Source organism: Pseudopodoces humilis, chromosome 21, assembly GCF_049639895.1.
Source record: "Pseudopodoces humilis isolate 2021_Gansu_Grassland_sample_001 chromosome 21, ASM4963989v1, whole genome shotgun sequence".
Classification (NCBI taxonomy): Eukaryota; Metazoa; Chordata; class Aves; order Passeriformes; family Paridae; genus Pseudopodoces; species Pseudopodoces humilis.
The window spans coordinates 7,797,492-7,815,707 of NC_142220.1; positions in this window are offsets into that span (position 1 = coordinate 7,797,492).

Below are 18,216 nucleotides of genomic sequence, written 5' to 3' on the forward strand. Positions count from 1 at the left end.
CCGCACAGCCCTGCTGGGCTCTCGGCCATCGCAGGGGATCCCCGTCCCACCCAGGTGCCTCCAAAAATAATTCGGGTATTTACAATGCACCCGTGGCTGAGGAAGCGCCGGGAGCCGCCGGGAATTGTGCAGTCGGGAGGGGAGATGGAAATGTCACATTTCACAGTGGCAGCGGTTGACTTGTCCCCCACAATAACCACATTAACTGTTTCTGTCTGGAGAAAGTCAGGATCTGGTCTCAAAATACCACGGCAAGAGTGGAATGCAAAAAATGAGTCATATTCTGCTAAAAATTGTTGTGTCTGGGTCTTTCAACAGATCTTCTCCGGTTCCCTCTCCTCTCCCCCTTCTGCAGTGAACGTTTTGGGAACTGCAAGGAAAGCCAGAACCTGAATCTTTCTTTGCTCAGGCTGTTCCCCTTTAATGTGGATGGAGCACGGTGTGCAGAGCAGGGCTGTTAATGCTGCTCTGGGATGGAACCCGCAGAGGGGGATTTGGGGTGCAAGAAGCACAGCCCCACTCTGATTCCCTTCGGAATCTGTGATGCCAGCCCCAAAGCCACCCTGTGCCAGCCCCTGGGCAAACGACACCAGGAGCCCGGAGCCCCTTGACCACTGGAGGGAGCCCATATTGTGCCAGAATGCAACAGAAACACTACGGGGAAGACAAAAAATAAATGCTAAAATATGAAATACCGGATCATTGTAGTCAGAACAAAGTGTCTTCTCCAGGTCACACCGTGATCTACAGCAATGCAAAATGTTATAAAAATCAGATTTAAATGTCCCATTGTACTTCATCAGCACAAAGGAGAGAAGGAATTATTAAGAACAAGGCTCTTTTTTTTTTTTTCCCATATTTTGAATGTCAGTCTGGCACCTTTCAGCAGGAGTGGATTCATAGGCCAGGATGGTGGCAGACCTGGCTTGGAGAGAAAATGCCCTTGTGTCATCCCAAGGGCCAGCTCAGCTTCCCCTCACTCTCCTTTACTTAAATGTAGGTCAGCACCTATAGACTCCTTCCCAACCCGCCCTGGAGCTGCAGCAGCTCACCACTGCTGCTTTCCAAGGAGATTTTACTCTCCTAATAAGCCACTCCAGAGAGGCAGAACAGAAGAAACCACATGCCATCCTCGTCCTGCACCCACAGGAGGCTGCCCTGCCCCAAAAGCTCTGCTTGGCAATTGTGCCGAGGAATGTTCCTGGTTCCCAAAATTACGTGTTGTGAACGTGGAAATATTTGTAATTCAAAACACACTTTTAACACACAAATACTTCTGGCTTCACAGAGTGATGCCAAGTCGCTGGATACCCTGAAATGTCACAATGGACTAAAACTGAAAGTGATTTGTGTATTAATCTGTTTTCTTGGCCCTGGAGAAATTAAAGCATGATATAACCACAGCCCCACAGACACAGAGTTGTGTTTGACACCCCTATTCTGTGGATAAAAACACATTTTAGTAAACTTTTCGTCTTACCTGAGCTCTTTTACCATTGAATACAGGGCTTTATCCAACATAATTTTGATTTTTCCCCCCTTACCTTGGTCTCCCACTGGGGTTTTGCCCTCCCACTCCCCTGGTTGTTCTCCTTGGGGGCTCTCACAGATCTGGGTGGGTTTTCCCCCCCAGCACCATCAGCTGGTGGCTGCTGTCACCACTCAGGGTACATCTGTCCCCTAAGTGCTCCTGGCCTGAGCTGACAGGACCCTGGCAGGGCACAGGCTTCTCCTTGAGCTGTGTTTTTCCAGAGCTGCTCCAGCACCGCTGCCTTTGAAGCCTCTCCTTCCCCCCAGCGCTCAGGTAGTGGCTTTTTGTCACAGGTGAGTAAGAGCAGATGTGAGCTGCTGTGAAGGGCAGGAAAAGGGACAGATGATGCCAGCGGTTCGGAGCTCACAGAGCAGGAATTCTCCTGCTGCCTTGTAAACCTGCACTTGCCCAGTCTGCCTCGGTGTCTCAGGGAAAGAGCTGTGACCAAAGTGTCCCCAGGCTGCTGGGAGTGTTGGGTGGGTGGCTGTGAGCACGAAGAGCCAGGCACTCACACAGATACAGCGTTTTCTCTGCTGAGAGTGACAAAGCCAGGCTAAGCAAAGGTCTTCACACATTCAGGGCTGTGTTGGCGTGGCTCAACCACACCCAGGCAAAATATTCCTCCAGAGTAGACTTTACAGCTCTTGCTTGGTTCTGTGTCATCCAACTGAGTGCAGAATCGTCACCAAGCGCTTCTTGCACTTCTTACCCGGCAATAATGAGCACACACAAAATGTCTCTGATGCTGGACAGGATTTCCCAGGGCCCACACAAAGTGAAGCTACAGCTCCAAGGCTCTCCCTTGTCTGAGGTGATGCAGGATCACCAGGATCCAGGATACCACAGGCTCTTTCCAAGTTTTCCAAGGAAAATATGAATGTGCAAGCCATTTGTACAGAGTCCCTCTGAAGGATGCAAGGACATCCCTCCTGGCCACCCTACCACAAATTGTGTCTTTATGGTGAACACTTAAATAGAATTGTTAAACTGTAAAAGACCTCAAAGATCTTTGATTCAACCATTAATGAACTGTACTGTACTTATATATCATTTTTTATTGGAAAAACTCACTTTCATAACTGTTTCTTTCCCCACATTTTCCTCCCACTTGCTGGGACCATGCCCTGCTGTGACACCTCCACATCAGGGTTATGAAATGTCCTCTCCATGGCATTGGCCTGAAGCAGAAAGGGCTCCTGAAAACCTGGTAGCCCATGTTCCTCGTGATGCCTGCCACAGATATTTCACATCAGCAAACCCTCTGTGGTCAGGAGTGTGACAGTTCACCTCTTACCCTGCACTGGATGAGCTGGTTCCCCTTTTCTTTTGTGCAACAACCAAATACTTGAAACATTTTCTCAGAAAACCCAACATCTGGATTCAATTCCCTCCCCAACCCCAGAGTCTCTAACCTGTATTTCCCACGAGAGAGATGTAGCACAATGCTAAACAGCAATCTGGCAGGGGGGAAAACATGGTATTTTTTATTCCTGCTCTCCAAGCAGAGCTATTGTACAAACAGGAACACAAGTGTCCTGAGGCCAAAAAGCGAGCAAGAAGCACATGACTCCCTACACTGCCACAGCAGCAGTGATAACACGTTCTGCTTATTATCAATAGCTGTTTTACAATAAATACATAATCTGCCCTGAACAGAGGGCTCAGAGCTCAGGATTTGCTTGCCCCATAGCTCACCCCATAGCTCACCCCATAGCTTATTTTGGGGGAGAGGAAGCAATGGTTTAGAGGTTGGAACCTGTGAATGTGGCACCTCCAGTTAAGTCTATAGGCTGGAGGAATGTGTCGAGATGCAAATTTCCCGTTGTGCTTCTGAGAATAAAAGTATTGCCATTAATCAGCCTCTCTTCCTCTGGTTTTTAGGTCATCACTTATTGGTACAAGGGGGATGGAGTAAGCAGAGGGAAGACACAGACTGTTCCAGTGGCACAGACAGTGCTCATCACCCAGGCATGGCTGCAAGTGTTACAGAAAACCCTGGTTTTGTACAGAAAACCCTTGCTGAGCATGCAAACCCCCAGTGAAATACTGGAGTTGTCACCTCTGGCACTGGCAGGGGCACCAAGCCAAGTGTTTGTAATAAAAATCCTGCAGCAGAAAGGGAAAAACTCCTGATTACCCAACATTTCAATGAACTGGGAGGAAGCTGCCAGTGCTTCTCTGCTGAAAACAAGCCTTTCCAAAAAGCCTTTTCCAAGTCTCCTTCAGTTGTAGAATTTTTATCTTCACCCCACACAGAGCCTCCTGCACATATGGGAAGCACTGGAGCTGTTTTCATCATGTGTTGATGAAGTCAAGTTGCTTTTGGTGTCCCTACCTGTTTGTAAGGGTCTCACCCCAATGGAAAAAAAAACCAGCTGGGGGCAGGCCACAAAAAGATTAATTTGCTGTATATTCCAGCCTGCCCTTTTTTGGCAGCTCAGTCAGCTGCACCCAAGAAACACCTAAGGGATGAAAATTCTTCTGAAACCAGGGCTAGGGAGAATACCTTCTAGCACCCCACCAGCTATCAAAGCAGTGGTGAAAGAACTTGCAAATACTTAAAAAATAAACCCCAGTCTTCAGGCCAGGCACTGCTCCCACACTGGTTTGTGCAGTGCCTGTGGCAGCCCAGCACCACTTCCTTAGGACAAACCAGCCTTTGGTGGTGTTTTGCAGCAGGACTTTTTAATATATATCAGTGATCCAGTGCTGGCATTGGAACAACAGAACAGATTTCAGCCTCCAACATTTCTGTTAGAGGATTTCTTTATATCACATGTGCTGAGTGTGGGCATCACCCTCACTCCATCACCTCCTAATCCTGGGAGCTCTTCAGGGTAAAGGATAGCAGAATGGCAAATGCTTACAGCTGCATCTCCTTTCTGAGCAGCTGCTGGGCCAGCAGCTTCAGTGTTCAAGGTAAAAATGAGTTATGAGAGCCCATATGGATGAGACAAAATTGAGATTCTTGAGCAGTTTTTATGAGACCAAGTGATGGACCCAGTGGTAAAAGACTTTTTCCCAATGTCCTGGCTAATACACATGGGAATAATTTGGCCTCTGTGAAACCTTCAGAGAGCCATAACATCCACTTCTTTCTTTCTTTGATTAAGCTGGGCATCCTGGCTGCTGCCTTCCCTCTCTGTCAGTGGCAGAGGACATTTTGAAGGGGATTGATGCCAATATAATGCACATTAATTGCCTGCCTTGGGAACTTTGGGTGAAAACGCTGTGATGTGATGACTGTTGCTCTGTACAGACTCACCAGGTATCAACACTTGGTGTTGGATTGTACCTAGGGCAGCGTCTGTATTCCTGACAGAGCTGATATGACTTATCCCTGGGGTGAGGAGGTGGGAGAGAAGGAATTGCTTGTGACAGATACTAGTCATGTTGCTTAATGAAGTTTTGCAAGGTGTTCAGAAACAGCAGGACGGGGTCAAATCAGGGAAGGTCACGCTGCTGGAAGCTGCAATCCTGAGTCAAGACCTGGCTTCTCCCCAGAGCCTGTCACTCTGCTCCCTACGCGGCTGGCGGAGCTGCTCAGATTGCAAAGAATTTATTGACACCCACCCACCATCCCTAAAGTTTTATGGCAATATAGATCCATTAGAAATCCATTTTACAGAGGTATTAAAATAATGGAGGTGAGAATTAAGAGAGCAGCACACTCCTTGGAAAACCCACTGATGATAATATACTGCTTTAAAGAAAGTTATCGTGCAGTCCCCTTAAAGAAAGTTATCAATTAGTCACTGTATCAGACATGGGAGAATTGTTCCCTGAAGAGGATTTTAGGAGGAAAGCCGGTGACTAAGTGGTGAATTTATCACTGGGGGTTGCTTGGCTCCATGGATTCAGATGACAGGGCGCAGAGGGCTCGGAGAGCAGACTGAGATGCTGGTGGCCCTGGGGGGTGAGGCAGGAGCAGGCTGGTATGGGGTGAGGTGAGACACGGCTCCCAGGCAGGGTGATGGCAGGTCAGGGAGGAGATGTGACACCAGTGGGGTGGGTCAGAGCTCCCACACAAGCTCAGGGCACTGGGCAGACGCTCCCACAGCTGCCTGTGCCTGCTGCAGTGCTGCCTTGGGGATGGTTCCCCATGCTCTCCTTCCCCACAGCCTTCCAGCCCTCCACAATGTGCTGTGCAGAATCAAAACCCGATGGATTTTCTGGTACAGATACCCCACTGAAACCAGGGGCATCAGGGCTGGTGTCAAACTGGCCCTGGTAGGGGCTGGGTAGGGGAGATTTCCCTGTCTGTGCAGCTGAGCTGTGATATGCCCTGGGGTGAGCCAGACAGCAAAAGCTGAAGTCAAAGTACAAAACCTACTTGGTTCCTACAGCTCAGATAACTGAACATGGACAGAGGAAGGAGCCACCGGGACATGGCTTTTCTCTGTGGCCAAACATCACCTGGTAACATCTGGACAAGGTGAGCACACATTAGCCTGCTTCATCCCAGCAGTCTGAGGGAGACAGCACAAAAGAGAGAGGGTTGTTGAATGGAAAGGTTGTGAATGTTGTTTAAAATTGGGAGAAATCACAGTATTTCCATGGAGTCGGAGTAAACTTGCAAAACACTTTGTTTTGATCCAAACAGTCCCTGGAGGTATTTAAAAGATGTGTAGCAGTGGTGCTGAGGGGCACGGTCTAGTGGTGGTTTTGGCAGTGCTGGGTTAATGCTTGGACCTGATTCCAACCTAAACAATTCCCTGACTCCATAAATCTACATTTCTCAAGGCAAAGGCATTTTGTGAGCCCAAAGCTTCTCTCCTCTATTGCTGCATGGCTGAAAGGGCTCCCAGGGTGACCACAGCAGTCACCTGCTGCCCATACCTCACTGGGCTCAGCTGAGAAACTCAGCAAAGCCCTGACAAATTGCCGAGCTCTCCTGAGATAAATAATCACAAACAAAAATATTTGTGTTTACTGTGGGGATTTGTCTGCGCATAATTATGCATTAGTCATTAGGAGGACTACAGGAGAGTTTTACACATGTAAATATGTTCAGTTAATTAGACAGGACCGCTTTTGGTTTGTTCCTTCTCTGCAGTATGATCCTGAAGTCATCAAACACTCCTGGATCATGAGGCGGGCTGAAGGATGTGTGTGAGGGAAACAGCTCTCTCCCTGCTCGTAATGCAGCTCTGGGTATCGATACATATTCCTTTAAAATACTTCTGGTAGCTTTTCTGCTACAGCCTCAAGGTACTGCACATGATGCAGCACAGCCTTCACACTGCTCTCATGTTCACGTTTCAAGGGGAGATTCAGATGGATTTCTCAGGTAATACAATATAAGACATTATTTTCTTCTGAAACATTTTTAAGTGCAGCAGCTTTTAGTAATCTTCTAGCATCTTCTCCTATGTATGACAGAGTCTATTAATGCCATTTGCATGAGAAGTTCACAATAAATCATTCATGCACAGTTTAGTACAGGTTAAGTGTAACAGCCTAACTGTGATTTTCTATAAGGAAATCAGAGCAGCTCATCAACTGGTGTAAATCAGCAGTGCTCCATCAAAGGCACTGAGTCACACCAACTAATTGCTTGGCCCGGGGGAAAGATTTAGGCAAAAAAGCAGCAGGGAAGAGCACGATTCCTGCCTCATTGGAAGGACCTTCTCCTGAGAGCTTCTCTCCTAAAAACCTTTCCACGGAACATCCATAGCGGATTTTCTGTTAATCCTGTGGGGCTGGCACAGCCTGGCTGGTCCAAGGTTGTCACTGTCCCGTTGATAGCCCTGGGCTCTGCTGTGGCCACACTCCTGGAGGGTGAGGAGTGTTCAGGAGAGCCAGCCTGGAGCAGGGCCAGGAGCTCAGCGGGAAACCTCGGATTTGCCCAAGCCCTGAGAGTGGGAGGAAGATCGAATTCCCCGAGAACCTGCAGCTGTCATTTAGGCAAAAGCCTGGAACAACAGCAGAAGTAGTTCCAACCCTCCCGTGGTGGGGGATTGAACGGGATGATCTTTAAAGTCCCTTCCAACCCAAACCACTCTGTGACTCCATGATTTAGGATGGTGTGGTGTCCATGTATCCATCTCCATTTCACTGCTTGGTTATCCTCTGTGTTTGGACCAGTGACCCCATTTGCTCATGGGAGGAGGAGGAAGAGGAGGAGGAGGAGGAAGAGGAGGAGGAAGAGGAGGAGGAGGCATTCCCTGCCCCTGGGGCAGCACAGCAAACCCCCCTCGGGAGATGCCAACAGGGAAGGGGCTGTCCCACTGCACCCAGCCCGGTCCAGTATCTCTGGAAGTGAAAGGAAATCCCTTTGCAATGATGTGGAATTTGTCACCCCCTCTGGAAAGGGGCCATGTGAGCACCAGAGGAGCAAAGGGTTCCTTGAGGGGGGTGGCTAATGGAAAACCCCACATCGTCCCTCAGCAGTGATGATAAGTGATGGTGTGGCTGCGGCACTGAGCGGCTCAGCCTCACTCAGAAATGAAGATCTTTCTCCTCCCCTGCTCCTGTTTCCTCTCGCTGTTTTTCAGCCTGGTTCTTGTTCTCACTGTGGCAGTGTGTGGGACAGAGGCTCATTGTTCCTGCTGCTCGGGGAACGCGCCACGGCACTGATCTTATTAGAGCTGGGGCTGTGCCCGGGCCAGCCTGGAGGAGCCAGCGGCCACCAGCACATCCTGGGGACATCCTGGGGACATCCTGGGGGGATAGCCTGGGGGAATATCCTGGGGGACATCCTGGGGACATCCTGGGGACATCCTGGGGGGATAGCCTGGGGGAATATCCTGGGGGACATCCTGGGGACATCCTGGGGGGATAGCCTGGGGGGACAGCCTAGGGGGGACATCCTGGGAACACATCCTGATGGTACATCCTGGGGGAATATCCTGGGGGGACAGCCTGGGGGAACATGTTGGGGGACATCCTGGGGACACATCCTGGGCACATCCTGGGGGACATGCTGGGGACACATCCTGAGGACACATCCTTGGGGACACATTCTGGGGACACATCCTGGGGGACATCTCCTTGGGGGGACATCTATAGAGAAGCCAGGAAAAGGTTTAGATCCTACAAATATGGGGGCAAAGAGCTAGAGGAGGGTCTCCACAAAGCGCACAGCAACTGGCTGGCTGTGCCCCTGGTTTGACTGAGAGCCAGCCAGGCTGATCGAGATTTATCTTCTAAATGCTCAAATACCAGAAGGAAGTTGCACAGTCTCAGGCTCTATATTTGTTACTTATAAAGAACATAATTTTGAATGCACTGGCTAAACAATAATTAATTGTGTTAAAAATTCAGGTTAACAAACGTTGTAAGGAGTTGTCTTAAGGGAAATAAAGGGGAGCAAACAAAAAAAAAAATCTCAGACACTAATGATTAGAGCAAAACCCTGATGTTAAGAGGACTTTGGACTTTGTCTCAGTGGAAGCAAGTTACTCATCTTTTCCAGAAGATACATGCATGCATCGCAAAATGTTTATTTTGTACTCTCTGAAGTGGTTAATCTACATGCAAAGCAATGAAAAGGTGCCTTATTAGGCTAATTGCTAATAAAAAAAAAAAAGAGAGAGAAAAAAAGCCCAGAACTACTGTGTGCAAATATTTAAAAACAGATGCAGAAGGCTGTGAAAACAAACACAATCTCGTTTTTCCATGAAGTTTTCCCACCAGAAATCAGAGAGTTCAAAGAGACGTCCGGTTAATGCGGTACCTCCAGGCTCCCGGCGCTGGAGCTGTTCATTAGCCGCTGAGTAATTCTGTGATGCAGAACTGGATTAATGGAAAGGTGACTGGGAAGCCACCGAGGGACCTGCTAATGATACTGCTTCGTCCTTAGAGAAGTCCTCTCTAGCCTTGCCCACGTGCAGCAAAACACACACACAATCAGGATACAATGCCACATTATCACAAGAAAACACTTTGGAGAGGGGAAGAAGATGTCATCACCGAGTGGTGCTGGGAACTGGTGAAACCCAAGATGGAAAAATAATTGCATGCATGTTTTTTAATACAACAGGATTCCCCCAAGCTCATTAAAGCAGATGGAAGTTTTAAAACCTGTATTACTTTAAAAATTAATTTACAGCTGTGGGGCTTGGTGGCCCAGAGAACATTAAAATGATAAATCCGGAAAGGTGATTTGAGCAGAGAGGAGGATTGCTTCGGTCACAACATGGCCTTGTGCAGCTGGGAAGGGGAGATGGCACCGTTTTGTTGCTGTTTGACATTTACCTCTTCTGTGCCATTTCTGGGCTTAACCCAGATTTTACAATACTGTAACAAACCATTAAAATTTCCTCCCAAGTGATGTGTCAGCCAGAAACTATCTTAGTGCCTCTCTGCTTCATCAGATACTGACTGGCATGGTGATATGGACATCTGTGCTTTGGACAGCAGGAGAGCCCTGTCAAAGCTACACTAGGTCATGCACTGGCTCTCACAGCCTGGACATCCACACCGGTCCTTGGGCACAGCCTGGACATCCACACCAGTGTTTGGGCACAGCCTGGACATCCACACCAGTGTTTGGGCACAGCCTGGACATCCACACCAGTGTTTGGGCACAGCCTGGACATCCACACCAGCCCATGGGCACAGCCTGGACATCCACACCAGTGTTTGGGCACAGCCTGGACATCCACACCAGTCCATGGCACTGGCTCTTGGCACCATCTTTCCGTCTCCGAGGGCTGAGCGGTGCCGCTGCCGCGCTCCCCCCGCAGCAGCCCCGCTCTCCAGCCGGACACCCCAGCAGTGCCGCAGTTCCCCCGCTCAGCAGCCGCCTCCCCACACAATCTGTGCCTGTCTGAGAGCACAGCAGCGTGCCAGCGTGCCCAGGGCCAGCACAGGGGGCAGGAGCTGTGGGACAGGTGCTTGCAGGGCTCCCGGCACACCGAGGTGAGTCCTTCACCCTGCACAGGCAGCAGCCTCGGCTGGGACATGCCTGGCTCTGGGAAAGGCCACGGATGAAGTGATGGGACAAAGCCAGGCAGCTCCTCCGAGCCCCGCGGGGGATGGACCGTCTCTTTCCTGCTGTATATTTGTCCAAGCACCAAGTGCTGGGATGGGCGATGTAGCACGGAACAAAGGCTGGAGGCAGGTTGTATTCAGCTCACACCAGCTACCTCTGCTCGCTGGGAAGAAAAGAGCCCTTTGTTTGGAAACAGCAGCTACTCCCACCAAACCACGCGCAGGGCTCCGCGCCGCACACCCCCATGTCACACACGGGAGCAATGTGGCACAAAAAATGGTCCCTGTTCCCCCTCCCCGCGCCATCCTCACCCTGTGCAGGAGCATATCCTGGCTCTCCAGAGGCTGGAGCGTGTGGCCAGGGATGGGGATGAAATCACAGCCTGGGAAGGCGCTGCTCTGTGCAGCCCCACAGAGCCCATCCCGTGGGCAAAGCACAGCCGGTGTGGCCGAGGGTGCTGCCTGCCCCTCCTGCCCTGCAGCCCCAAAACGGGGGCTGACACGAGTGTGGGGCTGACACGGCTGTGGGGCTGACAGATGTGGGGCTGACAGATGTGGGGCTGACACAGACGTGGGGCTGTCAGATGTGGGGCTGACAGATGTGGGGCTGACACAGATGTGGGGCTGACAGATGTGGGGCTGACAGATGTGGGGCTGACACAGATGTGGGGCTGACAGATGTGGGGCTGACAGATGTGGGGCTGACAGATGTGGGGCTGACACAGATGTGGGGCTGACAGATGTGGGGCTGACACAGATGTGGGGCTGACAGATGTGGGGCTGACAGATGTGGGGCTGACACGGCTCTGGGGCTCCAGGGCCAGGCTCGGGGCTGTCCCCAGGGAGCTCAGCCGTGGATGTGGCCGGGCTCACGCGCATCCCTTCGCTGGCATCAGAGCGCTGCTGCAGCAGGGCGTTCCTGGGCCAGGGAGGTTTCTCCCAGCAGAGAAAGTTCCTGGGGTCCCTGGGCTGTGCCCCGGAGCACCGTGAGACCCAAAACCACAGTGGACCCGTTACACGGGGGACAGCCCTGGCTCAGACACTTCCTTAGCCTCTCTGCTGCTGCCTTTATTATAACATGCTTCTCCTCTCCCTTCTCTCACCCAACAAATTAACTTTAACAGTGAATTAACTTTATCCTGTTGCTGGTCAGCCTGCGGGATGGGACGAGGCGGATTTTCCCCCGGCCGTTCCGGGAGGCCCCGCGCCCGGGCAGCAGCTCCGTGACTCACCGGCTTTCAGGCTGCCTATTGAAGGGCCCAGAGCCCGAACAAAGCCCCCATTCACATCCCAGGACTCGGCTAGTTTTCCTTTGAGCCCTCCCTGCTTTATTTTTATTCTTTCCCAAACATTGTTGGCTAATTTCATTGACAAAATTCATAACTTGGGGTTGGAGAGCTCGCTCCTATTCAGCTACGAGCGCTGGGGGGTTTTGTTTTTCTTTTCCATGCTGCCCGCTCTGCCTCATTCTCCACATCACCCTGCAACCACTTTCCAGCCTGTGCCATGCCGAGGGACGGAGCTGAGGGACACAGCCCTGCACAGAGAGTTTAGGTGCTCCTCAGTTTTCAGGTGGAGAAGAAAAAGCACGGCAGCAAGGTCTGAAGCTGAAGCACAAGGGTGACGCTGAGGGCAGCACGGACAGGACTGAAATCATGCACTGCAGAGCTGAGCGGCCCCTGGGAGCACACATCAAATATTTAAAATCAAAAGCCTGTTAAACTTTTATATCTGCAATACTCTGCATCCAGTCCAGTTAATTATAGCCCTTTAAAAACATCTGCATTTCATAAAGCACTAAGTTTCCTTACCCTCAGGCTGCCCCTCCTGAGACATCCCTCTCCAGGCTGCTGGGTTACACAGTAATTACAATCCACAAGTACCTGACATCACCACCAAGTGCAGTGCATTATGGTTTCAAAAACAAGAGAAACAATATTGCTCAAGATGGGTCTGAGCCAAAACCCCAGCTCCAAACACCATCATTTTTTCTGGCAGAGTTGAGAGCCAGAGCCCTGCGTGGCAGCCAGGGCCCCCCTGGAAATGTCACAGGCAGAGAACGGAGGAGTCACTTGGAGCTTGGGTAAGGCAAAGAATATTTCTCCTGCTGCCTGGAGGGGTTTAAATACATGCAGAGCATCACTGGGAGACCTGCAGCCCCTCTGCCACCTCTGCCCTCGTCCCACCCAGCCCAGGGCACACGAGGGTGTTGGAATTTGCCGGATCATCGCTTTGGGAAGGGATGTGGACTGGACCCAAAGCAGCTCTGGGGTGGGAGCAGGCAGCACCACCAGCCTGAGCTGGCAGCACCAGCCCACACCAGCACAGGCAAACAGCCCAGGGAGGCTGGTCTGGGGAAGCCTCTAAGCAAGAGGACCTCGGTTCCTTCCCTCCCTTCCAGTGGGGAGGGGGCAGAGCCTGCCTCGAGAGAACCTGCAACAAGCTTCTCTATGTTCTATCCATACACACATAATAGATATACATAATTTGGCTCGTGGCCACCAAAGTGCACTCAGCTGGTACCTAAAGCAAAGTCCTTAATGCTGTTTTAAGTGGTGAATCCCTTTTCTCCTCCTCTCCAGAGACAGAGGCTGGTTCTGGGGTGAGAGCAGGGCAGGAGCATCAGCCCCACCATCCTGCAGGAGCAGCCTCCATGACCTGCCACCTTCTTGCTTTGCTAAGCTCTCGAGGCCAGGGCTCATTCCTTGTTCATTTATCGGCTTGTTTCCCTGCAGAGAGGAGCTGGTTAGAGCAGAAAGAGTGCGGATTTTCAGTCCGCAGAGCAAGCAATTTACTTTTTTAAGGTTGTTTGCCAAAACCACATTCCTGCTTCAGCTCCCAGTCCAGGCAGAGGGGAGGCTGAGATCAGAAACAAGAGTCGGGGACTGATTTTGCTCAATCCTTGTGCTCTCTCTGCCTCGTGTGGGAGCTGAGCTCACTCAAGGGTTGAGGCATCCTCTGTACCTTCACATCTGAACAACAAGCAGGGAAAGCAAAAACCACAGGATTTCCTCTGCTGTCAGCAATACCCAATAAATTCACAGCAAGAGCGAGCCTTTAAAAGAAAAAATAGACCTAAAAATCCCCCAAACCAAACATTTTATCCTTTCCTGGTCTAATTGGGGAATAAACTTAATATCTAATTTTCAGGGTGAAGTGAAAAGGAAAGGGATGAAAGCGAGTTGAGGCAAGCGCTGCACCCAGCCGTGATCACAGGCAGCAGGCTGGGGCTGCATCTCCAGAGGAAGCAGCAGCAGCTCTGCCTTGATCTGCTCCGAGCCAGTGGGGCTGTGGCAGGAGTCAGGCCCTTCTCTGCCCCACACAGCCTCAGGGAGCCTGTGCCTGCTGCCACCAGAACCTGGGAAAGCGTGGGAAACAATGGGCAGCCTCAGCTGGGAAGTGCTGTGTGCTGGGAGGAGCTGGGGCACCCTGGGTGCTGGTGTGAGGGACTGAGCTCAGTCTCCCTGATCCTGGGTGCAGCCCAGCTCAGATTAGTGGGGTGATAATCCATACACGGTCCCTCGGTCGCAAAGCAGCCTGAAAAGTGCTTTGGACAGGCATGAGAAGATTTTACATCAATTAAAGGATGCAGGGGGACATCATAAGTGCTGCTGCCTTGCCACTGTAGGGAGCCAGACTGGGGGTGGGAAGCCTGGCTGGGGACAGAGGGCCTGACCTCTCTTCCCTCACTCCACACTCTGGCTGCTCTCTGCTCTCCTGCTGGCTCAGGACCATCTCTCCACGTGGATGTGCCCAGCTGGTGACACAGCAGTGCCCCTCACCCTGGCTGCTTAGCACAGCCATGAAGCCTGGAAGCTGTGCTATTGCACAGCTCTCCCTCAGCATCCTCACTGCTTCCCAAAGCCCCACCAGCTTTCTGAGCATCACAAAGCTCTCCCAGCCAAAGCAGGCTGGGAAATCCCTGGTGCCCATAACGAGATGGTGTGGTCAAGGGGGTGCTCCTGGGGAGCCCCAGACTGGTCTCCTGGGGCTGTGCAGGTGCCCTGCTGTGTTCCCCAGGTCGTCTGGGTTCAGTGCCACTGCAGCAGCCCCAGACTGTGGGGACCTTGCTGGCAGCCAGCAGCCCCTTGCAGCTCTCCCTCAGCTTTGCAGTCCTCCCAAAGACAGCCTGCAATTCCCCAAATGGGAGCGATTCCTTAAGGAAAGAGGAGATGTCTGTGCTTACTTGTCTTTAAGGAGCAGTTCACCAATACCTGCTTTTGAGACCTGTTTATTCTTTCCTTGCTTTCTCTCCCACAAACCACCCCCCACCTCTGCTGCCTCTGGAGCAGCCCAGCCACGTGCCAGAGCAGTGCTCCCATCCTGGGGTGCTGGCCCTGCTCTTGTTTTGGGGTGTCACATCACATCGAGGACAATTTAACATTGGGTGCTGCTCCTCAAAGAGTTTTCCATGTGCATGAAGCTCTGGGTCCTGCAGGGAGGTGCTGTGAAGCCCCATGGACCCTGGCACCCTGCTCCATCCTCTGAAAGAGCTGGTGGCCCCTTCCACCAGCACTGCTGGGGCTGTTCTTAAAATAAGTCTCTTGGCTAATTATTTTCTCTCCATGTTGCCCTTCCCTTCTCCTGTCTATAACCCTTCCATGCTGCGTGTTTGGTTTGCTGCTCCAGCCTCCTCTCCTGCACGGACATCAAGGGGTTGCACCAGCTTTTGTCCAGCCAGGAACATCCCCGAAAAGCCTGGTGGTGCAGGGGGAAGGCCGTGGTGCTCCTCAGTCCCTCTCACAAAGCCAAAATGCCACCCAAGGGCTCTAAAGCACCACTGGGCTCACGCCCCCCACTTAATGCAGTTTCTTAACACTCAAACAGGGGGTTCCCCCTCCATTTCCACAGTGACACGAGGACAGGGGGCACAGCCCAGCTTGGCAGGTTGGTGTGTCTTTAGGGCAAATACATCCTTCAGTGGGAAGAAAAAGGTTTTGCCTGTGAAGGATTTGTCTTTCTACTTGCAGAGAAGAGATATTTATATTAAAAAAAAAGCTTGTAATATACTAGAATACCTTCCTCCCTCACCAAAGGTCAAACTTAGATCCAATTTCAGTCAGGAGGGAGACGTCTGTCAGACAAGCACTAATCACTATTTAGTATTCATATTCACCTATTAGAAGCTCCATGCTGTAAACATGTCTATGAATTAACAAGGCATCTGGCCTCTCTTATACAATATGAGCAGCTTGGATCATAAAGTGTCTGCAGAAAATAAAAAGTGCCTTCCATCTGTCTCTCCCAAATATCACTGCTATCACCAAAGCAAACAGACCGGCTCTTCCAAAGCAGCGCCGGTCCCCTCCCCCAGAACGTGTTAGTCAAACAAAAACAAGCGTTTCACCGAGAGCACTTGACAGATCTGAAACGGCTCCGAGGAGCCAGGCGCAAATTAAGAACTGGGGAAAAATTAGCTGAAAGATAACTGGGGGGGGGGGGAAAAAAAGCTTCCTAATAACAAGGTCTTTTCTTAGCTCTCTGAGTAATTACCCACAGTGCTGGCGCTGCTGAAGCCATGGGAAGGTCAGTGATGCCCGGCAGGAGATGCATGGGCACGCCAGGACCTGTGCCAGGGCAGTGCCACCGTGGGAATTGCTGCCCCCAGCTTTGACACCTTCGCAGCAGCGGCAGAGAAGGATGCTGGGGGTTCGTGGCAACCCTTGGAAGGGCCAGAGACTTCACTCAGCCCTGCAGCACGGAAGAGGCAAACCCCAGGTGGCCCTGAGCCATCAGGGAAAGGCTTTCGTGTGTGGCTGCTCAGGGGACAGCTGAGCTCCAGCAATGCCACCATCGCAGGCTGGCTGCAAGTCCCATCTCAGCTCCATGGGCTGTTTCCCCTCTAATCCAGAGCCCTGTGGTTCCTCACTCTGCTCCCTGGATATCTGTGTGAAATTCATGAGAGCTGAAGGTGGATAATTTGTGCCTGTTCCCAGTCCAGGGGCAGATGGGGCAGTCCCAGAGGAGCTGTGCCGGTGCAGGGTATCAGTGAGCTGCTGGCACCAGTGAGGAACTGGAGCTGCCCTGCTGGCTGGGGCAGCCCCTGCCTGGTCCCTGCTGGGTTGTTGAGGGTCAGTGGGGACAGCCAGAGGCTGGTGGGACAGCGAGAGCAGCGTCAGAGGTGGGGCAGGAGACCTCCCATCCCCACAGCATCCAGCCACTCCCCTTGGCTCCGTGTTCCCTGTCTCACTGCCTTTCCTTGTCCAGTTTCCCAGCCCGCCCCAGATTCCAGCTCTGGCACTTCCCAGGGAAACCTGGCTGCTGGCAAGTGGGGTGGCTTTCTGCTGGCTCAGCTCCTGCCAAGGACTGGATAGGCCTCAGGGTGAGGGCAGGACCTGGAGAAGGGTGATCACTTTTGGGGGCTCACCCAAGAGGCTCCAGGTCCCTGGGACATCACTCGTGCCCTGGTTAAAGCTGGTGGCCTTAAACCAACTCAGGCTTCTCCGTCTCAGGGGAGGGGAAGGTCTGCTCTAAACCCTGGCTTTGTTTTCTGAAGATAAATTTAAACCAAGGGGAAGGAAGAATGAGGTTCATAAATCAGGCAGGTCTGAAAATGAGGCATGAAAAATGAATGAACAGAGCGCGTGTGCGAGCGCTGCCGCCCGACCTGCCCTGCTGGCACAGCCCACCCCGGCTGGCAGCCCCCAGCCCAGCCCCAGGCACAGCTGGCAGCTCCCTGCCATTGCTGCCTCTTCCCCAGCTCACATCCACACAAAAACCACCTCTCTGGCCTTTAAACTTGAGCTGTGATGGGCTGGGTGGGATCCAACCCTTGTGCTCAGGCTCTGCCTCGCTCCGCTTCCCTTCCCAGGTTTAAACAACGCTTTTAAGCTGGTTGGACTACATGAGATGTTTAAACTTAAAATCAGGGGAGCAGAGGGGAGACATGGCTTTCTGGAAGAGGCTCTCACATCCCCCACACGCGTGGATGACAGGAAGAAGAAAACCAGGAGGCTTCCAGACCTCCCAGCTGCAGACATCTGAGGCTGTGTCCGATGAGCCTCTCTCAGCTCCCTGCCTGCCTGCCAAGCTGTTCCTACAGCAGCAATGTCTGTCTCCTCCAAATCATCCCCTGGGACAGCATCTCCCTGGGAATGGGGCTGGAGCAGCCTGCCTTGGTGCTGGACTCAGACAGTGGGAGGGGATCTGCACCGTGCCCTCAGCTTTGCTGTGTCGGGGCCACAGTGTGCAGGCCCGGCTTGGATCTCTGAGAAACCCTCCCAGTTTGCAGCTCCAAGGGCTTCAGGGGGTGCAGCCACAAATATTTGCATTTTGCAAAGGAAAAAGTCCCCAACCAAACCAACCCAACGTGGCTGCAGCTGCTGTGCTGGGTTGTGACAAGGCAAGGTCTGAAAATACACAACTGTGTCATTTGCCATGCAAATAAATAATTTGAAGAAATAATTCAGCCTGGGGCTTAGGAGAAATGGTGGGAGAGTGGCCAGTGGCTGAGGCAGCCCAGAGCAGCTGGGGTGGAGCTGGAAAAGGTGGGAAGGAGGGAGAAGGAGGAATAATGATGGGGAAATTTGGCTTTGGCTGCCTGTGGGGTGACCTTAAGTGTCCCCATCTGAGGGACCTGTGACTGGGAAAAGCTCTTATTGAGCATCACCATTCAGAACATCACCAGAGTCCTTCATTCCATCCTTCTGCTGGGGAAAATATGAGTGTTTTCCTTCCCCTAAGGATTTACCTGCCTCTCTTATAAAACCACTTGCGCTGCTGCAAAAACCTGCCACAGAGGATTTTTC